Raw genomic sequence first — 27,276 nt, 5'->3', positions numbered from 1 at the left:
AAACGAAACCATCTTTTTTTATTATTCATGGCGCACTGACTTGCCCTGTTTTCTACTCTGAGCCTCCATATAGGACCCTTCTTTATGACGCGGTAAACATCACAAAATGGCACATTTCAGCTAAAACGTTTACGTATACTTTCGCATCACACGACGCTCGCGTCAGCAGCAAGGCGCTAGCTCTGTCAAAACCACCGTAATTGTGAACTTCTTTGGGCCGGCACGCGCTGGCGATGCATTCAAAGCTTCTCCTCGTCCCCGGAAGTTGCACATTTGGGCTATTTTTTCAAGCAACAGCGAAACTTCTCTCTATACGTATCAAAATTTATGCACAATATGTAATGCTTTAAAAAATGCATAAAGAAACCATTAATGGTCCGTAATAAATGGCACCTCACGCAAGTGTATGTGCTCGCTAAATAGGCTAGTAGAGTACACAAAAATCTTACGGAATTCGGAGTCATAATCAGGCGCCGTCTCTGATCCCACCGCGAGGGAAACTTTTCTTTAATAAACGGGCGCGCAACTCGCGCACGAGGCCGTGCATGACGTGCATTTACGTGCGTGTCTGGTGGGGCAGTGCGTATACGAGGAAGGAAATTTCCCGTTCGCCCCCGTATTGTGTATACTGCCCGCACTTCTACGCCGCGGGTCTCGGAACCGCAAACAACAACACTGGAACACTACACGTACAACCAAAACTTTAACATCCAGGGAAAAAAAACTGAAGAAAAAAAAAAGAAGAGCAGGGTTGGGTGCGTTGACTTTTTGTGTTGTCCGAGAGCGCTCGCCGACGCGTAATCGGAGTACCAGATCGTCAAACCTTTACGGCGGCCACCACCGTGAGAACAAAATAAGCAAGCCACTTGAGATTCCAGGAGCGCCCAGAGTTTGCCAGTATTCCTCCCACCATCCTACTTTTTTTTTGCCTTATTTTTTTTTCACGCCTTTTGGTGCGTTGCCTCTCGTCTACAAACTCGCGAGTCCTCGCCGCAGCAACGCCTCCTCACGTGTTTATTAGCTCGCCGTTAGGCCCACGCCTGCAGGGCTGTTCACCCGACGTGGACGTCGAAATTGCCGCTGCTCTCGCGTACATCCTGCAGCAAAATACGCCAGGAATGTTAATTTTGAAGCGCGCCGAATGAATTAAAAAAAAAGGGAAAAGACGGGCGCGTTCATAGAAGGCCCCTCAGTGAAACCGCGCACCGCCGACGAAAAAAAAAGAAAAAATCATACAGCGCCCTCTGATCAAGCGCGGTTCGTTTATGAAGCCGCAGACAAAAGCTTGCGGGCCACCAGCGTTTATTGCACAGAGTGCAGCTGACCACGGAGAGCGTTCTAACGAACGAAAAGTTTCCTGGACCGGTAAAATGTAACAATTCCTTTCGCACATTGCTATAGTACTTTCCTATCGTTCAGCACTGACGACCGGCCGTATAGAAATTGAATTCTGCGGTTTTTTTTTACGTGCGACAACCACGATCTGATTATGAGGCAAGCCTTATAGTGGTGGACTCCGCATTAATTCGGACCGCACCCTTAAAACGGTAGCACCCTTTGGGGTGTATATTTGTCCCACAACGATAATCGTCGTCCGCCTTGCTTGCGTTACCTTTCTTGAAAACGCTGCGCCCGCTACTTTCCTGTCGAGAATGCTCCGTCGCGCTGATAATGCGCATGCCGTTCGTGCTTTGGAAGTAGCGGGCTCGCAGCGTTAAAGAAAGGAAACGCAGGCAAGACAGACCACCATTATTGTCGTGGGACAAGATAAGCCCCCAAAGGGTGTTTTTTTTTTTTTATCTTTAACGTGCACTCAACGCACGGTATACACGGGCGTCTTGACGTTTCAGCGCCGTCGAAATTCTGTCGCACAACAGCTGCCTTTTCGTAAGAGTGCGTGCTCATCATGGCGATGGGAAGCATTAAAAGCTATACCGCAACATGATCGCGTGCTGGGCCGACATTGGCGAAAGCACGTTACTTTTCCACCTAGTTTTTGATGCGAAAGCGTCATATAGCCCATTCAGCGGAAGAGCCGGCACCTGTAGTCTGGACAAGCGATAAATTCCCACTGGCTTCGACGCCACACCAGGAGCGGGATTCGATGGCGCACAGTGGTTGAAAGTGAACGTCTGCTGTTGCACTTGCGCGGCCAGGTATTGTGTGAGGGGATAGGGCATCGCCCCGACGCCACCCAATACACTCTTATGGTATCTTCGACTGGTCGCTTCCATCCCCCGAAGCAGAGTCGGGCAGATCCGGCGTTCCCCGAGCTCAGAGGTAGAGGACAAGCGCGCAAGCCGAACGTGCGACTCGCTCTCGCAGGAGGCAATGGCAGATGCTAAACCACGTGACTACTACCAATGTCCGATGTTTCGCTTATCCAAAGCTCCCGGCGCTGCCGGGAAAACCGGCGGACACGCCGGCGGGACGAGCGTTCGTCGCAGTGGCCTAGGTGTCCTAAGTTACGGTGGGCCGTCGCGAACAGCAGCGACGCGGCTCTGCAATGACGTTTCAATTTCGACGACTGCTCCGACGGCATGGCTCGGAGCGCCTCAGAGCGTTCGAAGGTGGAGGAGAGCAATCGAGAAGAACCAGCCGAACGCAGGGCACGCACCCTCTTTCAACCAGCCGAAGACAACGCCGCTCGCGAGAGCGCTCCAGAGCGCTCAGAAACGACCAGTCGAAGATGGCATTTAAAAAGTTGTGTGTGTGTGAAGTGATTTTTGGAAAGGAAGAAAAAAAAAAAAAAGTTGTCACCCTCTGCACTCTAAGAACAGTTTACACCCTTTGGCTTGCCCCTTCTGCCACACAAAAATAATCGTCATCTGCCTTGATGCGTTTCCTTTCTTTATCGCTGCGAGCCCGAAACTTTCCAGTAACGAATGGCACGCGCGTTATCAGCATAGAACAGTTTACACCCTTTGGAGTGCCCCTTCTGATAACGCGCGTGCCGTTCGTCACTGGAAAGTTCCGGGCTTGCAGCGATAAAGAAAGGAAACGCATCAAGGCAGATGACGATTATTTTTGTGTGGCAGAAGGGGCAAGCCAAAGGGTGTAAACTGTTCTTAGAGTGTGGGGCCTATCTTGTCCACCAACAATAACCGTCGTCAGTCTTGCCCTTATTTCCTTTCCTTGACGCTGCGAGTCCGGCACTTCCAAGTCACGAACGGCATGCGCGTTATCAGCGTGACAAAGCATTATCGGCAGGAAAGTAGCGAGCGCAGCGTTTTCAAGAAAGGAAACGCAAGGTATCCTCGAGGCTGATGACGATTATCGTTGTGGGAAAAATATACTCCCCAAAGGGCGCAACCGTTTCAAGAGTGTACACACTCTAAGTTTACACCTTTTGCGTCGTGTCTTGCCACGCAACAATAAACGTCATCTGTCTTGTCCGCATTTCCTTTTTTTAACGCTGCGAGCCCGGTACCAAGTCGCGAACGGCATGTTGCGCGTTATCAGCATGACTATAGCATTGCCGAAAGTAGCGAGCGTGGCGTTTTCAAGAAAGGACACGCAAGCAAGGCAGATGACGATTGTCGTTGCGTGGCAAATATACACTCCAAAGGCTGTAAATTTTTTTTTTTTAGAGTTTTCGTTACTGGGAAGTACCGGGCTCGCAGCTTTAGAAGGAAATGCGGACAAGACAGATGACGTTTATTGCTGTGTGGCAAGATACGACTCAAAGGGTGTAAATTTTAAGATTCTTAGAGCGTAGAACTTTACGCCACCTCACCCTCACTCTCGGAAGCCTGTGTTACCCGTGCGTTCCTTGTCCGCGCAAGATCTAGCCTGCGTTCTAAATAAATCAAATAGCGCCAAGACAACGGCCAAGCGTCTCAACGCGCTCGCTTGCCCGCGACAACTTAATAATTCAAAGGACCGCTGGCCGGCGTTCAATTGGACATTAATCCTTTCGCATTCACAACTCACAAGAAGCGCATAGGTGTCCTTCGATTTTTATTTATTTATCATCATTTTATTTCCTGGCCTCCTAAATTAATCCAAACAACTCAGACGGGACTCTTGCGCCGCTGGGTTTGTTTCGTGCCGCTTTTAGTGCGCTGATCGAGAGCGAGCGGGAAGTGGCAACGTGACCACGTGCGGAAACAAAACATCCACGTTCGGAAAACAAGGCGGGGTCACGTGGCGGACAGCGTGATGCATGAGCCCAAGCCTTTGAGCCTGAACATCGGCCGCTCCCCACACGCTCTCCTATGTGGCTTAGGAGAGCGAAGCATCCGCGGGCGTATCAGCTGCTTACGTAAGCGGCCGGAGGCGCTGTTGACACGGCTGTCCTTCTGCGTGCACGTGCAAGAACATGTCCTTGTCGCCGCACGGGAGTTTCTCTTTTTTACCCCTCTGTTCCTCCTTAGCTATGTTAAGCAGGTCGTTTTTGAAGAGCGAGCCAGCCATTTGGCATACTTGTTGCATATGCGATGTTTGCGTCACATTCTCGCGGCAAATGTAAATGACTGGAAAAGGCGGGCATTTGGGAATTTCGGAAACAGTCGACTAAGTTAGCAATCGCTATAAAGGCCCTGCACCTAAAGGAACCCGAGTGCAAACTGGTTTTTACACATGCGCAGTGCCACTAAACCTATATTTCTGAAACTCCCAGCTGAATTTATTCGAAAGGATGGTTTATGCAGCGGTGTAAGCTGGGCCGAGAGAAGCAAGCGATTAAAATCAAATTATGGGGTTTTACGTGCCAAAACCACTTTCTGATTATGGTACACGCCGTAGTGGGGGAACTCCGGACATTTCGATCACCTGGGGTTCTTTAACGTGCACCTAAATCTAAGTACACGGGTGTTTTCGCATTTCGCCCCCATCGACATGCGGCCGCCGCGGCCAGGATTCGATCCCGCGACCTCGTGCTCAGCAGCCCAATACCATAGCCACTGAGCAACCACGGCGGGTATAGAAGCAAGCGACAAGAAGGTTAACTTGTAACATAGCGCTGGACAGGAGGGACAGGAGCTTGAACGTACAACTAAAACATGCTGACGGCGTCCGGTATCCGGAAGACCGCGAAAATAGCACGACATATATACTGAACGAAAACACACACACACGCCCATACAACGTTTGCTCTATAGTGCGACGAGTCCAGCGAAGCTCCGTCCATGGTCAATGGCACGTTGGGAGGAGCGCATGCGCTTCGTCCATAACGTCATGGCTTATGACGACGTTTGCTCGGGCATCTCTATCGCTTATATCATCGACTACAAGCTATTCTAAAAGATCCAAAGACTGAAGGTTCAGCGTTGGTTGCGCACTATACGAGATCACTTCGAAGTAGACATTGCAGTCGCTGCGCAATCAGTTTCAATGCGCGTTGAATGCGCGATGTCGGATCATAGACGACAAGGAAAATTGAGCGGTGCAGACGGTTGAACATTTGGAGACGGTAGAGCTGTCTTTCTTTTCTATATTACAAGAATACAACACTGAATAAACGGGAAATTTTTAAAAAGCTTGTGTGTATAATTCAGAGGCATCCAAGACACTATTGCGGGCACTATTGCGCCTATCCGAGCGTGCAGCCAAGTTTCATGCTTGTAAACAAAACAAAAAAACCTATGACGTCACTAGAGGACAGGTGCATCGGCATAATAAAAAAGACTTTTTTTTTCGTCAAGCCACTTCAATTCGTGGCCGCAATTATCTGTACCTTCCTGTATATACGACAATAAATCAGCCAGGACCAATAGAGTCGTGCGCCTGCCAGAACCAACAAGTTCGCGGTAGGCAACGGTAGGCAGCTATGTGTGTGATGTCATGGCCTGGAGCAAGTCTATAGGAAGGCAAGTGCTCTGCAGCGACAAAGTGGCGAGAGGAGGGCATTCCTGCGTCGCTGCTGAATGAGGCTAGTATATAAGAGATGAGACCCGTTCAATATATACTATATACATCCTTGCCGCTCCCGCTCTGCTCGGGCGTATTTGACAATATTGCAATTATTTTTCAAGTATCATCAAGGCAACACGTGGTCAAAATTAATCCAGAGTTCCCCACTACGGCGCTGCCTCATAATCATGTCTTGGTTCTGGCGCGCAAGACACCAGAGTTTTTTCGTTGCTTCGGAAAGCTCTGGTATAGCACATAAGAATGCCGCGTAACACAAACGATCTACTGCGCCAATACTTTTGAACAGAATGTTGCGCTATTTGCGGGCATATATACAGCGAATGCTTATTGCCAGCTGTGCGCAGTCATCGTTGACTCAGAAAATGAAGCCCCAGCGGTAACATGTAGGGGACGGTTGCTTACAGAAAAGGAATTATGCGTTAACGGACTGAGCCAGGCTAGCTGACGTATGCAGACACAAACTCCGCTTGGCTATTCACTGTATACTTTACTACATTTCCTTAATTTTGTATACGCACGGCCGATAGCTTCCCGTAACTTTGGGTCGATAGATTTAAAATTCCCTAACGCGCAAAGCGGAGGGCCAGGCAACGTTGTATAGCAAGAACTGCGGCGAAACACTGCGAAGGTGTCATGCGTGAAAAGAAAAAGTAGCACATATCTCCATAACAAATAGCCAGCCAGCCAGCCAGCCAGCCAACCTCGCCACCCCCCCCCCCACACACACACACAGTTTAAACTTTAAAGTTGTTTCCATTAACTCCAGACAAGCACACTTGTGCCATGGGCCATTCGATAAGATTATTCGCAATTTTAAGAGCCTGTCTCGCTCTACAGCGTTCACAAGCGATAACTGGCGTTCCCTGCACATTTGTCTTCCCGGGACGTTCATATGGGGAACGTTCATAGAACCACGCTCCGCACCCGAGAGTATTTCGCCATTCCTGCCAGTGTACTGCAGCTTCCACGGGGGCCAAAAGCCAAAAAGCCGAGACTCAAAAGCGGTTCCAGACGCGATCCTTAATTGGTATACAGCGCGCGACCATTAGTTTAGCAGTGTGTATATACGCGGACTCTACGGACGCCTGTTCTTTCCGAAGCCGCGACGCCACGCGCCTGCAGCGCACAGTGCCTTGGGCCTTAACATCATTACTCTCTCGTTAGCGGCTGCCATAGAGAACGAGAAGGGAAAGGGGGAGCAGCCAGTTCGGTTTCGCTCGGCTTGCTCCCCTCGCGAAACAGTTGCCGCCGTCTTGCGGCGACCGTTCTCCTTGCTTTTGTGCGTGTGCGGGCTTTTCATATGCCAGCCAGACGGAACAAACTAATATTTTCATACACACAGACACACACACACACACACACACACATATATATATATATATATATATATATATATATATATATATATATATATATATATATATATATATATGCCGGGTGTCTGTTTTAGAAGGTCCAAATTTTTTTTAATTGCCTATGGCAGATTGCACAATTCTAACCTTTGATCTAACTTACTCGATGATGCGGCCATTACTCCTACGAGAAATCAAAAACGCTAAATTGAATAATTAACAAAATTACGCTAATTAACGTATAAATTAATTACATTACTGCACATGTTTAAAGCTACGGATTATAGCCGGCGAGTTCGCAAGGCGCATCCACTCGGAACGAATACTCTGGACTGCACCAGTTTCGACGTATTAATTTTCAAGGTGTCCGGCGAAATGCGTTGGCGTTCCACTTACTTCCTTCGAGAAAACGCTGTCCTGTGCATCGAGGCGCAGAAGCATTGAAGCACCGCGCGCGCACTTCGCGGCGGCGCCGCTTTATGGCGCAGCGTGTGCCGCGGAACGCGCGAGGGAGGAGCCCGACTGCGCACACGTTTCGGCGTATATGTAGCGATGCGCGGTGTGGTCGCTGCGTCGCTTCCCTCAATCCATGTGCGCAAATGATTAAACGGAGCATTTCTTGAAGAGCTACCTAGCTATAGCCGTGTGTGAGCTATGTTCCTGCATTGCTGTTGCATTTTCTTTTCTAGCAGTTATAAACCTCGTACTAGGCACTTCATTACCTGTACTTTGATATCTTTGTCCGGCATGGCCCTACTCCTGCATAAGCGTTGTTGTTGCTATTTTGTCGATATACTTTTTCAGTTCTGACCCGCCGTGGTTGCTCAGTGGCTATGGTGTTGGGCTGCTGAGCACGAGGTCGCGGGATCGAATCCCGGCCATGGCGGTCCCGTTTCGATGGGGGGCGGAATGCGGAAACACCCGTGTACTTAGATGTAGGTGCACGTTAATGAACCCCAGGTGGTCAAAATTTCCGGAGTTCTCCACTACGGCGTGCCTCATGAACAGAAAGTGGTTTTGACACGTAAAATCGCATAATTTTCTTTTTCAGTTCTGTAACATTGTATTTTCCGTTCTGCACATGCTCCTGCTCTGTCTCGAACAAGACAGCAGCATCTGTAAAATAAATAAAGAGTTATCGCCTGCCCTTAGGCCCAACTGATATCGCTCAGCCTGACCAAACTTCGCGCACTGCAGCGAAAGCACGGGTCCCGTCGGCTAACTAGAAATGCTCGTTCGCAAATCCCTCTGTGATCCTTCCATTAATTCGCGGTCATGCGCAAGAGGATTAGAGGGAGGGCACTGGGCGAGCTTTTATGATTCTCGCTCCTCATGGCCAGTTGCGTTACGTAGATTGGCGATCCTATAGTAATCCGGAAGTCAAGCGACAAGGCTTCGCGAGCCTCTCAATTACCCTTCGAGAAGCGCCTCCGACATGACTGTCCGTACAGAAGCCTGGAGAGGACGCCTGCACGCTTGTCTCTCCCGAATGCTAAAAAACTGCAGACTCGTGTGACCTCGCAGAATCGCCACCCAATTTCCAGCGAAGCCGTTTCATTCGTGCAGTAGCGACCAAATTTCAGTTGCCGCTAATTAAATTAAATCACGCAATTATAAACGCTGCCTCTGTAAGACTGGTTCTTGCTGGAACCTTCCAGAATATTACGCATTTCAGCACTTGCTAAATAAATTTTACGAGTGCCGTAATTTATGCACACATACATGCTTTGCAAGTATACTGGCCATAACATCCCCCCCCCCCCCACTTCCATTTTCACCAGATGTGATCTAATTGGAGTTTACAGTTCCGCCAGAGCCGCATGTTAAATTTTGCGTTTTTTCCTAAAACGCAGTTATAACACTCCGTATAATCTGAAAAAGTAATTTTCTACTAAGGCCTGTAGCATTTCCGCACGCTTGGGACTTTGTTTGCATATTGCCTATATCATGTCTCTAATGTTAAACAAATATAAACAATGCGCATGTTGCAGATCACCGAGGACACCTATCACGAACCTCGTATAACGATAAAATGAGCGAGGGAAAGGAGAGTTCAGTAATTATATGCAACGCTCCTAATTTGACCATGAAAGTCAGTTTCGTCACACATTGCACGGAATATGGCCCCCACTTCCAGTAAGCATAAATTCGGTGCAAAGTAGTTATCTCGGGTTACTGGGAAGCATAGCTGATAATGCCAGTACGGCAATTTCGAACACTTCATTAAATTTTTAGCAAATGCAGTATTCTTTTTCGCACGCATTTACATTCGCACAAATATCTGCCTTAGTCTTCCGCCCCCCCCCCCTTTAGATATATTTAGCATCGGTGGAATTAGTCATTCTGCCAAGGAAACAGGCTAAAGAAAGTCAAAACGGTGTTAAAACGTGCTAAATTTTGCACCACTCGTAGTGTACACTTACAACGCTCCACAGCACTTGTAGAATTTATCGCAAAAGCCGCAATGGCCACACCCACTTTGAACCTTGACTCATTACCCATTGACTGGCCCACTCTCACCAAACAGAAACAAAGTGCCTCAGTTAGTTCGTCAAGCACACCGGGAGAACGTATCACTCAACGAAATAAAAACAATTAAAAAATCGAGGATTCATTATTTTTTCCTAACGCTCCTAATTACGCCAGTAACGCAAAAATTATGGGACGCATTGAAGTTTGAAGTTGAAAGAGAAAACACGAGCTAAAGGCCATATGGCCTGACAGGGACTCTTGCTCCTAAGCGCGTTCGGCTTACATGCTGATTCAATGCACAAAAAAAGCAAACATAACAAGAACGAGCAAGTACGATGTAGAAAAATACAAATAAACAAGATAATTTGTACATTATACAATGACTATGTGAAAAAACATTTATGCTTCAATTTTTGGTTGTTTGTACATTCACATCACAGCGCAGATTAAAGCATACATATATAGTGCATTGCAACAAAGAGGCCCCACATTTCTATGAAATACCATTATTACGCAACGCAACTTTTTATCGGGCAGTGAGGAACGTAGCCAAGACCAGCAGCGTGACAATTCGAAACACTTTCTCAGAATTATTTTGCGAGGTGTATCTGACCCAGAGGCATTTAACTTCATAAGCAAGTTTTCCATAGTGGTTCCCCTATTATTCCCACGTTTGATCTCGATGGCATCAGTAGTTATGACACGGCTTCTTGCAGAATCTTGAGTCGCTTGTAAATGTCAATCATCTATCCTCTGGAGCGCTTTATTATGCAATTTATTGCACAGAACGTAATCAACCGAAACAATATAAATTTTACGTACACATAACCCATACAATGCCGTTATTCCCCCCAAATGAAAATTATGTGCAGCGTAGAGCTCCCTAAGGACACTGGGAAACACACTGTAAAAAATTAGCACAACACTTTCGAGCCCATGTTTAAGAATTTTTTTGCAGAAGGTTGTATTTAAGTCATAGACATTTTTATTTCGTACGCTAATTTGCCGTAGCATTCCCCAGATCCCTGCCCAATTTAATCCACGTGGCGTTTTTAGTTATATCAGGACAGCATGCTAAATTTTGCGCCACCCGTAAAACACTGATAACGCTGCGGAGCGCTTGCATGAGCGATTTATTGCAGAAGCCGCAATAAGCCCACCGGCTCTGAACTTTTCCTACATATCTCCCGTCACCTGACCCTTAGTTTCACCAAACACAAACAAGCTGTATCGTTTAGTTCAGTGACGACACCGAGAAACGTTGTATAACGCATGATATATATATATATATATATATATATATATATATATAAAGGAGAGCTCAAGAATTATTTGGAAGGCTCATATAATTGAGCCAGTAACGTAAATATTTCGCGACCCATTGCACAAATGGTTTCCCCCATTGATAACGAACATAGAGCTTGTGTAATTAAGAGTTATCTCGGGACATTAGGAACCGCAGCTGATAACAGCAGCGTGACACTTCTGAACACCTGCCTAAAGATATAGCTGCAAAAGCTGTATTGGATTCACACGTGTTTCACTTAGCAAATAGATTTGGCATTAGGGGACCACCAATTTTTGTAAAGCTTTATCTTTGCGGCATTCATGCTTACGTCATGGCGGTGGGCTAAATTTTGCGCGGCTCGTTACAATAATCCGCACTTGCTTACGCAATTCACTGTAAATGTCTCAATTGAGCCACGTATTTCGCACTATGCGTAGAAGTTAGCCATAACGTGCCCTTTTTTTCACGAAATACAAACAAGGTGCCACGTGAAGTTCACCGAGGACACCGGAGAAACGGACTACGAACCTCGTATGACACATAAAAATAAGCAAAAAAACAAACAAGCGTTCCGTAGTTCTTTCCATCGATATTTAATCCAGAAACATGAAACTTTAACCACACATTAAATATAACATCCCTAATATTTTCAGCGAATTTTGAAAGTAGGTAGCTTGCATAGTTGTGGTAGGAATTTGGGAAATACAGCGAATAACGGCAGTATGGCATTCTGAAACGCCTGGAAAAGTAACTTTCTACAAAGGCTGTAATTCAACTCCGCGCACTCTAAGCTAGTAAAACGTGGCATTGTTAGCTCACGTTTTAAAGATTCCTTAAACAATTCCTACGAACACAAAATGATCGACAGCTTTCGTGAGCAAACTGAACTGCTAACTTCGGCAGGCTTCCAACTCTTGTACAAGTCTCTACTGCAGAAGGCCTGCTGCGCAGCTTTTTGGCTGTGATGAATGTAAATCCCCATGAACAAACTCGGTACAGACAAAAAAAAAAATGCAGTATTTCCGTACGTGAATTGAATAGCGCGCCATCTGAAAATGGTCGCCCAGCGTGTTAACGTCAAAGTGGTTTTCTCTGCCCCGGAAAAATTAGGCAACCTTTGACCGTCCGACCAACCATCCCAGCATCTAGGCCCAAACGAGGGTGCCTTATCGGACACCAAAATAGACTTATAGACTGCACAAACAACGTGGCATATCGAATCCCCCTGTCTTGTGGTAAATATTACATCAGACAGACGAGCCGATGCGTAAATGAAAGGCTGAAAGCGCACGTGAACAATGCTGACCGTGCAAAACAGGTTTGGCTTTCTGCCCACTGCTACACGTGTGAATGCAAATCCAGGATTTAAAAAAATAACAGAAAAAAAAACTATACACCCGCAGGGACCGTCTCGCGGACGAGATAGTTGAAGCGGGAAAATTTTTATGTTTAAAAGGGTGGGTGCCTCAGTACCCCCTCTGTCGCGCTCGCTGACGGGGAGGTCTGATACCTCGGGCCATCACCACGTTGAATTTTGTGTGGTTCTGTCACGGCGTTCTACACATGGTTGGTGTGCTGGTGTGTGAATACTAGCGATGCTTTCTACAAAGAAAATAAACTGTTGGAAGTCAGCGCTCTGTTCTCTCTTATGCCACCTCTGGTGTCCTTGCGCTGTTGATCGAACTTTAAAGCTGTAATTAAGCTATAGAAATAAAAAAATATCATTGGTCAAGCACATGCTTCTTACTCTAAGGGAATATAAAACCATGTCTAGCATAGTTCACCAAGGAGACAGGGAAGAGCAACAACTAGAAAAGCGCTGAGAGCACCAGTACTCAGTAATTACTTTTTAAATGGATAACTAGTACACTATACCCTTAAATGTGTAATCCCCGTTATTTTTTTTATTCGCTGCAAAATAAAAACACGGATTTCTTTTTTTCTTTTTGGAGGGGTGAGGGGGCGGGCGCACATAAACAAGCATGATAGCAAATAAAGCAATGGCCGTTTATTTAAGGAATTAAATTGCGCGCGTACATATTGCTAGAACGAAAGAAAAAGAGTGCAAATTTCAAAAACGCTCAATAACTTTTCTAAGCGGCAGTTTAGAGCGCACCGCGAAGGTATTTATGCGAAAGGTTATCTACGCACAGAAACCACACACACAGAAAACCCAAAAAACCAAGAATATTTAGAATTTGAAATGGTTCAGTTTTGTTTTCGCTTGCGAAAGAGGGAGTGAGAATGTGTTTTAGTGGGTGGAAACGTACGATCGAAGATCTCGCACCTATGTTCGGCTATATCAACTTATGAATCTAACGCCGTCTCTTAGTATGTTCTGAAAATGTATATGAAGTACGCAATGCTGAATCAGTGATAAAAAAAGAAAAAAAAAAAAAAAAATGCGCCCGAACGGGGGCTCGAACCCCGGACCGTTAGGTTAAAAGCCTAACGCTCTACCGACTGAGCTATCCGGGCGCTCGGAAATGGCGTCTCAAAAGCAGTTCTTAAACTATACCTCTACCACTTGAATGCGGAGGTTCTGTAATTCGCATAGGTTCTGTGTGGATAGAAAAAAGTGCTATGCTCTCACTAAGCCGCGTGCATACGAGATCAATTCATAGCTTCTTTTTTTTTTTTTAAAGTTGCGCTACATGTTAGAAGTGTTTCCTTTTTGCCGACTCTTGCGGGACAAGTTGCAAATGAAACCGTGGTATGCTCCGACACGACGGAAACTACTCGTGCAAGTCTATTTCAACTGCAATTCTCCAGTCACAAAATATGCGAAACGATTATGCCTTTCCCGCCACAAGAGATTCACTGACCGACTCATGGCCGATCCCCCAGAGCGTGTTGCGCCATTTCACTCGAGAACAAGGCCAAGCTCGACACGCTGATTACTTTGTTACGAGGTTGTTAGCTTATTAGACGATATGAAACGGGGCTAACGCAGTGCGCACTGTGTGCAGTCTTCGCAGCGTGGAGACACGTCCACTTCATGCAAGGCAGCAGCTGGTCAAGCGGATCCTGCCGATGTACTCCGTTCTTTGAATTTATGCGAAGACCAAACCGTTCGTGAAATTGGTTTTCAAATTCCATAGTGTTGGTCTTCCTCAATCTTGTCAAATAGTTGTATTGCGAGCCCCAAGTCTCGGAATGTGGAAGTGTGTGGGAGCAACCGACTAGGTCGCGAGTCGAGGCTCTTGAGCAGAACAGGCTAACCAAGTACGCCTACTAGAGAAAGTCCGCAAAGTAGTACAGAACGTCCGAAATGAAAGAAGAGGAATGGCTCTGCAACTGGCTCAAACAAAACCCAGTAAGGGCGCTCACAAACGTGGTAAGAACATCAATATGGCTCTCTGATTGGCACATTCCCCTATCAGACTGGACGACAGGCGCTTGCAGCGTGCCACTGAAGTTTTGAATTACGAAATTTGTACTCCGATTACTCTCGATTGCAGATGCATGCAAAATAACAACCCCTAGTTTGATGCTCTTCATGGTGACACTTTCTTCCTGCTATATAGATGTGGCACAATCTTCTCAATCCATGCTTGAACTGCTAAATTTTAATAAATAGTTTTCGTATTTAAGCAGCTCTTTATTTGCATCATTTTGATTCTGCATATTATCTGTGGCCCTTCACTGTTCGTGTATCAGCCACAGCTTCGGCAATACTAGGCGGGCTTAAACAGAACATAACGATGGCTGTTGCAACAGCGGACCAAGCAACCTATAGCTGCTGTGCAAATGAAAAAAACAAAAAAAGCAAGTGTAAGATATGCATCACTTCTTCAGTACCAACCTATTGCTGTTGTGTTGAAAACAGGTACCAAACAGACATACATCACACTGGGAACACTGATGCTATGCTTCAAATTAGGCCTCTTCGAGAACTGATTGAAAGTTCAATATGAATATTACAGTAGTTTCATGCATTGATTCCCTATTGTCATTCACCGGTACAATAAATATAAGATCAGATTCCTTCAATTCTGTTAAAAGCTCTGCGCACATTAGCACCTGAAGCTTCAGAACACAAACTCCATTGCGTATCTTTAGTTTGTCTTGTAAGAGAGTTAAAAAGTATGCATTGTGAATTCAAATTCAATCAGCACCACTGCGTCTTTTCAGCATCATTGCAGTCGGTGCCGTTGCATCAATCAGTGTCTTTTTATCTAAAAAAATGATGTAATTATTATTACAAAGCCGTGCAGGTAGCCAGAGTGTCTGCACAGGTTGTGTAGGATAAAATGCACGTAATAATGGCACCAATTCTAATGCTTTGGGAGACATTTGATGTTACCTGGCTTGAAAAATAGCATACCATGTTGAAGTGCACAAACCATGCATAGAGGTATATGTATATAAGCCATTGTTATTTGCTGATTGGTAAGGGGAGAATAAGGAAAAGCAAACAATGAGAAATTATGATATAGAAGCTTATGCTCATGTATATGGGGAACTCAGGTACATTATAGTCACTTTCACAGAAAATCCACAGTAACATTCAATGCCTGACAAGCACAGAATTTTGCCCTCTTTTAGCCAGAATGGCTTTTCCAGAAAATGGCTTGCTGGCAATCTGCACTAAAGAGACTGTCTCTCGCTTCAAAAATAAGACAGGCACAAAGTAAACCACCAATTGTCCCTATCACAGTGCACTGTTCAGAGTTGGACTCACAGCCAAGGTGCAGTGATGACACCATGTGTCAAAAGCAAATGACTAGACATGGACAGATTCCTGTCATCGCGGACTCGACATTCAAATCTGCCTGAAAAACTTTCCTGGCTTGGCTACAGGGGCGACACCAAGATATTTCTGGTGTGGAGGGAGCAGACCATCGACCTCCATTTTGATTGGGAGATCACGAGGGCAATTTATCACGTGGCACTACATGGTGGAAAGAGGGGAGGGGCGACGGAGGAACGACAGGAGAAAATATTGGAAGGTCGAGTGCGCCCTCTGTTCCCCTTTAGAGCCGGTCCCGCTTTTCTGGATAGAGAAAGGTACCCTGAATTCAAACCAGGTTTCCTCAAACGTTGCTGTACTCAACATTCCCCCCTTGATTTCCTACCTAAATGTGCAAAACTGAAGACATGGTTTGGAAGCCGCTCGCTTCATTGCAGGAATGACTGAATGGTGTTACTGGACTGCAGCGTCTAATTCAGTTGGTGGGCAGTGCTGTCTCTACATCGCCTTTAACATTTTGAACACATTTTCTACAAACTTGAATACTATGAAAATAATATCTGATGAATATGCCAGGGTTGCAGTTTTCAAGGTAGCCACAGATTCAAAAAATAATCCTGTGCTTCTTTCTGCACTTTTGCAGTACCTTCTCTGCACACTGTGACACCAGTAGGGCTATGCGCATGACAACACCAGGATAAAAGCTGTCAACTGTTAGAATGACAAGGGATAAGAGTGGGCTGCATGTTCTGTAAAAGGAGGAGGCCATCAATGTGCACCACTGATTCTCCCCTAAAGGTTTTCTTTAGGTAGGCGTCATGGGTAGGGCTATCAGTGACGGACAGTAAGGACCCGTTCACCTTTTGGTTCGCTTTGTTGCCTGGCTGATATGACCTGTAGTTTTTTTTGTCTTCTACTGCACTGCACCACGTTTGTAAGACAGAGTATATAAAACTACACAGTGAGGAGGAGAGAGCGAGTGCGAAGAGGGTAGCTAAGACAAGCGAGAAACTTCTGCAGTCTCATAGTCATTCATTCAATGCCTATAGCATTGCTATTACAGCATAATTAAAAAAATTCCTTTGAATGTATGTTCTTCCTAAACTAGTACTCAGGTGCCACTACATAAATTTGCTAGCTCTAGAGCACTTTAGTTAAGGCGACCAGATGTCCCGACTTAGTCGGGACATGTCCCACTTTTATTGCCATGGTCCCATTGTCTCACAACTTACATGGAGGACGGCATTTCGTCCTGCTTTGGTTTCTACAGACCCCCAAATCGTCCTGTAATGCCTGCCCCACCGTGACCTGCCCTGTGGTGCCAAATTGGCTGTTCACATTCTCAGTTGTGGTGGTGCCACTTTCAAAAGGACTCGAGAGGCAGGCAGCAAAGCGAAACAGTGCTGGAAGTAAGGCAGCAACACCAGCATTTTGTAATGGTACAGAAAGTAAACCGTTCACTTGCCCTTGCATGATTGGTCAGAAAGGAGCTTTTGCTGACGCGAGCATGATTTTGATCAATCTTGCGAGGGCAAGCGAACAGTTCTTTCCAAGTGTTTTAAGATTGCAGCCCTCCTAGAAAGGATGACCACTTACGGCTCATACGTTTTCTTGATCCAACTAATAGAACTTTTCAATACATTGGCTAACGAGCCAATGCAAGTGCACTGAAACCCAAAGTGAAACACAAAGTTAAACACAAGTGCAAGCTTATAGAAGAACTTGAAAAAGCGTTTCTCTTCACACAAACAAAACTTAAGATAAATTTTGAATCATTTCATTTCTACCTCCGACTCCTGTCGTCCCACTTTGGTGTACGAAAAATCTAGTGACATTAGGTGTAATGGCCATCTATCGTCATGTGATTAGAACGATGAGGAGTAGCCGGATGAGGAATGTCACTTTAAGCCAACATTTCAACAAAGGGACTTGTCTTTGTCAGGGGAGCAGCAGCTTCCCTTAGCAGCATATCTTATGTATGCATAGCTCACTCTCCCACACACTCAATAGGGGAGGAGGAGGAGAATAAGCTGGAGAGTGGTGTGGCATAGGTAACATCAAAAAGGAGCCAGTAGAGAGACCGGTAATGACATGGGGAGCGACAAAAGGAAGTTATGAGAGTAAAGGCAAGCAATGGCAGTACTGGTCTTGGGCTCTATCAAGGAGTGTAGATAACAATCAGAGACTGGAAATAATTTATGGATGGAGGTAGGCGCGGTCAATTCAGTGTCTGTTTTTCTAAGAGAGCAGCAACTATTTAAATAATCTCTCTGGAGTTCTAAAGAGGTTGGAAGAGGGCAGGACAAATACTTGGTAGCACCTTGTGTTCTGTCAGAGTTCTTCAACAGAAAAAGGTATTAAGAAGACTCTGGTTCAGTTAAAAGGCCCCTCACCAGGCCCCATAGCAAATTTTGGTCATACGCTGGAGGTTGTCACGTGTCCTCTAGGGAGCATTCTGCCGCAAAAAGTTTTCAAATCAGCTCATTAATAGCCGACATAGAAATATTTCAGTGCTGCGAACCCATGATTTCAGCAGGCGGGCTCCACTGCCAAGCAAGACTCTCTCCACTCGCTCCGTCTAGCCTACGCAAACGAAATTCCTTCCCTGTGTTCTCCCATACCGGACCGCAAGGATTGCATGATGCATATGCCACAGGCCCCACCTTCATTTTTGTTTTTTTGCTCCAAGCTTCTTTTTTTTTTTCGACACTACACACTTCAGCCGATGGAGTCTTGCGCGAGCTGTTGTCTTGTTCGTGCAGCGCACGGTTTTGCACGCTGTGCACAAGGAAACATGACTAGCGGTATAATTCAGTGCTACACGAATACTGAGACAGAACAAGCGGATCGCAGAGCATGATCACACACTGGAACACGGTAGAAAATGGCATAGTTTCGGTAACTGCGCACATGACCGCATGACCGTGGGAACAAGCAAACGAAGCCAAAGTACATCTCTCTTGCTTTGGTGCGAAGTAAAATAAAAAACATGCAGACATTCCGTTAATGTGTTTTATTTCTCTAAACTTCAATTCGTCAATTCAAGCAACAGATCGCACCGATAAAAGATGTTGTCTTGAATAATTCTCGAAGTAACGTGTCACCACGAGCGACGTCACACTGCGGACACGATTACGTAGGCGCAGGGACACAATTACGTCACCGTGCGGCTTGGAGCGCGGCGGCCGCGAGTGAAGAGGGTGAAATTTCAGATCTTCCCGCAGCGCGTAGTAATGTAATACTTTGCAGACACGATTGTTATCGCACAATGTATGGTTTGCGCTTGTCAGCTCAAATTGGCCAGGCCTGGTGAGGGGGCCTTCAAGGGCACAAATGAAAACTGGAACGACATGCATATGCATCAGACTTGTACCTAACAAATTAAATGTGCATTATTACTAGTAATCAATTACATTTTCTACTAATTTAACTACTACTTTGTTTTCTTACTCTGTAATGCTCCATATAACTCAATTACTTTTTCCAGTTACCAACTATACATGTAACCAAGCTGTAACAAGCAATGAAGTTTTGAGAATCCGAATCTGGGGAAAACTACAGCAGGATGTCCCAAAACATACCACGCCACAGCCTTGTGAATCTGTATAATCACATAAGCAAACTCAGGGGCTTGAAATGCTCGACCAGGTGTTGGCCAATTAATTGAACAGACGATGGTATGGCTCGATAGCGAAGGTCACTTAGGACAATAATGCCAGGAGATCACATATGGATAACTTTTTCTTCAGGTTTTCGTTTGCCCAACCGGGAGCATCTTCTCCAAGTCCCAACAATGAAGCACTGTGCTTCATAAAGGACCCAGTGCTGAATAACCAAAACATTGTGCACAATTTCCCTATATGTTACAACACTACCCTACCTCCACGGCATGCATCCAGCTAACCTCTCTCCTAGAACCAGTTTTCAGTGTCTTTGCTGATGTTTTCATAACAAAAACAAGGGACGATGCACAAGTGAAATTTTTTAAAAGCAACTGTTAGTGCAGACAAGCAATGTATGAAGGGCTGCAGAGGATGCACTGAAAAGGCCTGGCCAGCTCATTCTGTTTACAGTACTATGTAAAAGTTCAGAGGAAAGTAATGCAGAAGTAATCAAGCAACTTTTGCGGGACAGTAACTGAGAGCTGTAATCAATTACATTATTGAACGGAGTAATTGCAACAGAAGGAGGAGGAGGAATAAACTTTATTTGTGCACAGCAGATTTGAGACCTAGGCCTCTACCTAAATGACGGCCTCGAGCCCTTGGGCCCTGGCGGCATCTTCGGCCTGCTGGATTGCCTTGAGTTGGTCTTCCGGTGCACAGCTGAGCAACGCGGTCTCCCACTGCTCTCACGTCTTAATTATTTTATTCTGTATGGGTGTACGAGGACAAGTCCAAACCATATGTTGTAGGTCCGCCCTTTCTTCACAGTATCTACATCTATCCGTGTAAAGGTCCGGGTAGTAGCGGTGGTAGGCCACCGGGTTCGGATATGTATCTGTTTGTAAGAGGCGCCATGCCGTCGCTTGCCGTCTATTTAACGAGGAGTGTACAAGTGCACTACACACATCTGGAAATTAAAAGAAAAAAAGAAGGTAACAGTCATGGACTACTGGGTATAATTTGTGATTACTATTTTGATTCAGGAGCTCCCTTTGAAACATTTAAGCCTGTTGTTTGGTGGTATAGTAAACTTGTGAATTAGATATGACTTTCTATATTTTTTATCTCTCAGAGACTGGAAGTTTGACTGCAGGATATAAAGTTTAATTATCACCTGGCAGATCAAAGTGCTGTGCCGCCACATTAGAAAGTTTCTTGGCCATGTTGGCACGGTGCCCATCTAGTCTAACGTTAAATGGCTGTCCTGTTTCACGAATATATTGTTTGTGGTGCAGTGAATATTCCAGCATGTAGATAACGTTTCAACTGATTTTGTGTGTACAATCGCTTGGGAGCAGTGCTTTTAACTTTTATGTCCTATTGAAGGTGTTCGCAGGTCTTGCACCTGGGATGAGCACAGGCTGCTATGATGACAGTACACTGAGGGTTTATTTTTGCATGTACTAATATGTCTCAAGTTTCCGTTGCAGCAATGTGCGACTTTTGGTATAACCAGGAGTGCTTTTTTAAGGCGCTCAACGCTTTCTAAGACTGCGTAGTATCCTGTGGAACATTGCTTATGTCTCGGAGCACATTGGTATATTTGGGTGAATAGTTCCTGCTTTCTTAGAAAACCAGACACTGGATTGGCCGCACTTACCTACGTCTGTGAATAATTTTCTGGTTCAAGTTATCTCCACTGCACAATAGAACCCAAAAGCAGTTGTTTGCCTTTACTCTCGTACCTCTAAAGTTCCATTTGTCCCTCCCCAGGTCGTTTCCAGCCCATGTACTACCTCCTCTTCATTTATTGATGTTATGCCACACCATGCCTCAGCCTATTCTCTTTCTCCTCCCCCATTAATGGTGGGGGAGAGCGAGCTATGCATACATAAAAACACTGCTAAGGAAAGCAGTTACTGCCCTAATAAAGACAAGTCCCCTTGTTGCCTTGTACCCTTAGCTTGTAGCGTACACCGGTGCCACAAAACTGGGTGTTTTGGTCGGCGTTCGGACGGAAATAAAGTTGGGAGGTGTGTGCTCAAGGTGTAAGCTTGGCACGTGCAGTGTCATTCTGGAAGCTTGCCACACTGGCTACTGCAGCCGCCACTCGGCTCGCCACCTTTGCCCTTCTACCAAAAATTAGTGTAGAGACGACAGCACAGCTCTTGGGCTGCCATCATGTTTCTACAGCTTAAAGTGACATTCATTGCTTGACTACTCATCATCATCATTTATTGTCCCTTAAGTACCCCTTTCAGGGTATTACACAAGGGGGGGAAAAGCATCTAGAAACACTATGGTCATTATTATAGAATGGTTAACTCATTTGTACAACGGTAAACAAAATTTAGTATACATGGTTTTAGACGATGGACAAGAAAAATTAAAAAACAAAACAAAGTAAGGTACGAACCGGCAGTAGGAATGGCAACACAACTGGCAATATCACAGAGTAACATCATAGTAGTGGTAGGTTAAGGGTTTAAAAAACCTGACAATAGGTGTCTAAATTTATCTGGATTACTTTCATTTACTATGCTGTTGGGTAGTGCATTCCACAATTCAATAGCACTAGGTAAGAAAGATTTGTTGAAGGCATTAGAGGAACCATGGAGACGTTGTAGACTCTGGTTGTTAAAGAGACGCTTAGAAAAGCGGTTGGGCGGAAGTAAAAGAATGTTCCTGAGATGTGGGAAATTATAATAGAGTTTGTGGAAAAGGGAAAGTTGTGAAATCTTCCTATGAAGTGTTAGGCTAGGGATGCTGAGGGATGATTTAATGCCACTTATACTTGTATGCCAGTCATAGTTTGAAGCGATAAAACGTGCTACGCGATTCTGCATTGCTTTGAGTGAGTTAGATAAGACTGGTGAGGGTTCCAAATTGCTGAGGCGTACTCAAGTTTAGTCCGAATGAATGTTTCATAGGCGAGCTTGCGTACACGAACAGGAGACAGAAAAATCTATCTTTTGAGTAGGCCAAGTGATTTAGAACAGTCGTTTATAAGTTGAGTTATGTGTGCAGACAACGTAAGCTGATTGGTGATAGTAACGCCTAGATAATGGTAAGAGTCAACGTTAGTCAGGGGTGTGGAATTAAGAAAGTACTGGGGGTTAATGAGGTCCTGCCTGCGAGTTACACACATGTACTTGCACTTGGAAACATTGAGGCACATGAGCCAAATAGAGCACCAATTTGCTATTTTGCTTATGTCTTCCTGGAGTATTAGTTGGTCATTATGGGAGGATATGCACCAATACAAGACACAGTCATCAGCGAATAACCAAATTGATGAAAGAATGCTATTAGGGAGGTCATTTATAAAAATTAGAAACAAAAGAGGTCCGAGCACAGAGCCCTGTGGTACACCTGACAAGACTGGACTAGTTGTCGACTTGAGGTTATCGATTACAATGTGTTGTGAGCGGTTTGTGAGAAAACATTCAATCCAGGACAATACAAGTGGGTCGAGATTAAGACAAGCAAGTTTCGCGTTAAGACGTAGATGGGCGACACGATCAAACGCCTTTGCAAAGTCAAGATAGATAACGTCGGTTTAGAAATGGGAGTCAAGGTGGAGGTGAAGGTCTGTGGTGAATTCGAACAGCTGCGTTTCACATGAGTGGGCTCGTCTAATTCCATGTTGATTGGGAAAGAAAAAAGAGTGCTTGTCTAAATGAGATTCAATGCTGGAGTACAATATATGCTCTAGAATTTTACAAGGTATGCAAGTTAGGGAAATAGGGTGGTAATTACATGGACTGGAACGACTACCAGATTTGTACACAGGTACAATACTGCTAATTCTCCAATCATTTGGAATAGTGGAAGAGGCAATAGATTGAGTGAAAATCAATTTCAAGAAGCGGCTAAATTGAGATTTGGTGCGCTTTAAAGCTTTGGCCGTTATGCCGTCTGGGCCTGGCGCACTAGAAAGATTAAGGTTATCGATTAAATTGGAGATTCCTTGAGTATCTATAATAACAGCCGGCATTTCCGAAAAGTGAGTAGATGGCAATGTAAGAATATAAGTGGGAGGTTCATTAGTGAAAACCAAGCAAAAATGTTTCCATCTTCCTTCAAATTCTGTCTTGTTTCTATGATTAGAAGAAGAGTTTTCAGCCAAGGCCTCTTTGCAAAAGCTCGAAACTAAATATAGTGAGTCAGTAATTTCTCTAGCTATGTGCATAATGTGGGAAGAGTGTGTGTCCAGTCTCAAAAGTAAGGCTTGATATTAAAATAGAATTACATATTTATTACATATTTACAGATTTTTTGTTGATGCAAAGCATGGTACTTAATCAAAACTTCAATATGGCTTTGAAAAAAATAATAATAAAGAACCGTTCCCTGAGCTTCTTTTGCTCGACGAAAAAAGTATACATACTGAGAAACCTTCTGGATAAGAAATATGTTGCTGTTTTTATTGATTTTGCTTGGCATTTGAGCATCTAAACCACAGTATTCATGTAAATAAATTAAGCCACTATGGTATATCCTGCTGTATTTCACACTTTTTGATATCAAACAGGTGCCAACACATTTCCATACATGATGCAATGTTCGCTAAAATGATCATTTCCAAAGTTTCTCAAAGGAGCATTCTTCACCTCTTACTTTTTAACATTTATAGTGCAGTTCACTGTTAAACAGAACACATGAGTTCAGAGTACATCTAGATGTTTTCCTCCGGCAAGATCATCTAGAGTTGCAGCAGATAACTTGCAGTTGGTAGTTATGTCAAATTTCTACATATCTGTGCAATGCACTGATATCGCTTCCACAGGCACTTGCTGCTAGGGCACCAGCAAAGTGAAAGCCGCATATCTGAGTGTTTTCTGTTCCTGCACTGTATATACACGAGTTTCTTCCTCCTGTTCCTAAATTTGCAACATATGCTGATAACAGCATTTTTGCAGTTTTTTCATTCCTAATGAGGCTTTTGCAGAGGTGAATAAGGTTATGGAGGCATTAGATTTGTATACAAAACTAAAAAAGCTAATCATTAACACAAAACCAAAGAATTTGTCTTCAGAGCTAAACACAGGCAACTTCCTGCACAATATTACATTTCAGCCATCAAAAAATTGAGGTGTTAAATATGCTGAGGTTCTTGCTGTGAATTACACATTATATGAATCACATATAAATATTAAGCCATATGAATGGAGTCTCAAATGGATATCACTATTTTCTCCCACAATCTGTCACATTATGAACATACGAGTATCTTTTTAATGTGTTAACACGCTTTGGGTACTTCACAAACTTTCCAGGGGCTATCCATGTACGTTTGTACATTTGTATCTATGTGTGCTTTTATCTAATCATATTCCTGCCTATGTGGGTTACTGGGTAGTCAGTGGTCGAATGGGTAGTGCACCAAGCTGCTGTGCTGAGGTAACAGGGTTTGAAACAAACCGTCGAACAAACTTCGTTCACTATGTATGTGGCAATATGTACATACACGTTGCTCTTCAACTAACTTCTTTCACATCGACATAGATCACTTTGAACGTGAAACTAGGTAGATACTGCGGCTGAAGAAACTTTCACACCAAACTGGAGTGCTGGATATGTGCAACTTGGTCTGTGCTAGTCTTCAATGAACCTCTGAAGCCAACTTGGGTTACTGGGTAGTGCCAGTAGGTGTGCGCCACTCTTCAATGAACATCACTGACGCCAACTTGAGTAACTACGTATGTCCCACTGGGAATGTGCCACACTGCAATGATGAAAAAAATCCCTTAAAATTCTCCCATGTTCAGCAGAATCGATCCTACGTCACAAGGGTTCCTCAAGGACAGCAATGTGATGGATTAGCAGGCTGCACCACAAAGGCACTGCGTATGTGCCACTTTCAATGAACACCTTTCATGCCTTCCCTTTAGAGCTGCACCATGAATACACTGGGTATGTGCTGCTCTTCAATGAACGTCTTGCTAACTTGGGCATTGAGTATGTGCCAGTGAGTGTGCAGCAAACAAGGGAATGATTCCCAGCATTCGCAAGCACCAGTGCGCCACGCTTCTGGTCTCAGAGGCCACATGCAAGCTTTTTGGCAGTGCCACTAGATGGCACAGCGTGTCCAGAAAGAAAAGTGAGAGAGGAGCCCAGTGGCAACATGATGCATTTCTCAGCATTTGCACCCACCAGCGTACCATACATTTCTGTTACAACACGAAAGCTTCGCAGCAGTACTGCTAGATGGTGCGGAGTGTTCTTAAGGAAGTGCGAAAGAGGACTCCCGCTGCAGCATGCACCTCATACACTACTCATTTTGACAGGAGACGCATGGCCACAATCCTTTCTGGAGCTCCCTAGGAGTCGCCACAAAGCCATCTCCCAGAAAAAGCATTGCAAAATCTGCCTGCTTTGTTGATCACACACAACAGTCCGGAAAGGGAGTAGAGAGAGGGGCACAAAAAGGGGTACAACCAGGTGCATTAGCTGTTCAGTTACCTATGCAGTTGCAAAACAAGTGAACAAACACTTTAGCACTCTTGTGGCAGCTCGCCTATACGGCCTGAGAAAGCGGCAATGTGATGTCAGAAAGCATGCGTCATTTGGGATCTCGTCAGTAAAAGGAAGGCTACCACTACACCTGGCAACAGTTGAGAAAGATAAATGTCAATTATAGGTAGGGTATATGCATTTTTGCTATTTCTGAAAAATAAACATCTTGCAAATTTGTCCTGCAGAGGGCTGGTGCAGAGTGTGCAGACGCAAAACTGCAGTAAGGCACCACAGCGTCAAGAAAGCGGCCAGCCAGCAAATCAACACTTTTGTACCCAACAGTACTTTAGAGGCTACGGCGTTGGTCAACATTGCGGGTTCGATCCTGACTATGATGGCCTCATTTTGAAAAGGCCAAATGCAAAAACACTCATGTGGTTAAATTTAGGTGTGCGTTACAGCACAGGTGGTCAGAATTAATCCAGATCCAGTCTTCCCACTATGGCAAGCCTGATAATCAGATTGTGGTTTTGGCACGTAAATCATAAATTAAATGAAGTTGTAACACTTTTGCCACGATTCGATGTGCCGCTGAGGCAATGAAAATGCTAACCTTCTTGCAAGCTATGAACATTGGCCCACAGCAATTCCTCAAGCAAACACTCCTTGCTGTGTTCTATGTACGTCATCATGATCAGCCTACTTAATGTCCACTGCAGGACAACGGTCTCTCCTTGCAATCTCCATTTACCCCTGTCTTTCACCAACTGATTCCAACTAGCACCTACAAATTTTTAGATTTCATCACCCCACCTAGTCTGCCATCCTTGACTGCGCTTCCCTTCTCCTGGCACCCATTCTGTAACACTAGGTCCACCGGTTATCTAACCTACACATTACATGACCTGCCCAGCTCTATTTTTTTATCTTAATACGAAGTAGAATATCGGATATCCCCGTTTGCTCTCTGATCTACACCGCTCTCTGTCTCTTAACGTTGCTCCTAACATTCTCTGTTCCATCGCTCTTCTCTTTGTGTGGTCTTTAAATTGTTCTCAAGCTTCTTTGTCAGTGTCCAAGTTTCTGCCTCATACGTCAGCACCGATAAAATGCACTGATTGTACACCTTTCTTTTCAATGATAATGGTAAGCTTCCTGTCAGGAAACGACAGTATCTGCTGTATGCGCTCCAACACATTTTTATTCTTCTGTGAATTTCCTTCTGATGATCAGGGTTCCCTGTGAGCAATTGACCTAGCTAAGCGTACTCCTTCACCAACTCTAGAGGCTGACTGACGATCCTGAACTCATGCTCCCTTGCCCGGCTATTGATCATTACCTTTGCCTTCTGCATATTAATCTTCCCTACCCCACTCTTACACTCTCTCTGCTAAGGCCCATTCATTTGTTGTAACTCGTCCCCAGTGTTTTTAAACAGGACGTCGCCTGCAAACCAAAGGTTGCCGATATATTCACCATTGATCCTCACTCCTAAGCCTTCCCAGTTTTATAGCTTGAATACTTCTAAGCACA

At 44.8% G+C, this 27,276-nt stretch overlaps 1 long non-coding RNA gene, 1 other non-coding gene and 1 pseudogene across 2 annotated transcripts in view; 1 reads left to right on the top strand and 2 right to left on the bottom strand.

Annotated features, from left to right (window-relative positions):
- Positions 1 to 716: 716 nt before the first annotated feature.
- The window catches only part of LOC142572186 (uncharacterized), a 222,522-nt gene continuing 195,962 nt past the window's right edge, over positions 717 to 27,276 (bottom strand). Inside the window, exon 4 of the long non-coding RNA XR_012826011.1 lies at positions 717 to 1,097. This is a non-coding gene — a long non-coding RNA (uncharacterized LOC142572186). The remainder of the gene's footprint in view (positions 1,098 to 27,276) is intronic.
- Positions 13,392 to 13,464, bottom strand: TRNAK-UUU (transfer RNA lysine (anticodon UUU)). The gene has a single exon. It is a non-coding gene; the product is annotated as a tRNA-Lys (tRNA).
- LOC142573333 (uncharacterized) lies at positions 13,678 to 14,767 on the top strand (annotated as a pseudogene).

This window comes from Dermacentor variabilis, chromosome 2 (genome assembly GCF_050947875.1).
Source record: "Dermacentor variabilis isolate Ectoservices chromosome 2, ASM5094787v1, whole genome shotgun sequence".
Classification (NCBI taxonomy): domain Eukaryota; kingdom Metazoa; phylum Arthropoda; class Arachnida; order Ixodida; family Ixodidae; genus Dermacentor; species Dermacentor variabilis.
This window is presented reverse-complemented; position numbering and strand designations above follow the sequence as displayed.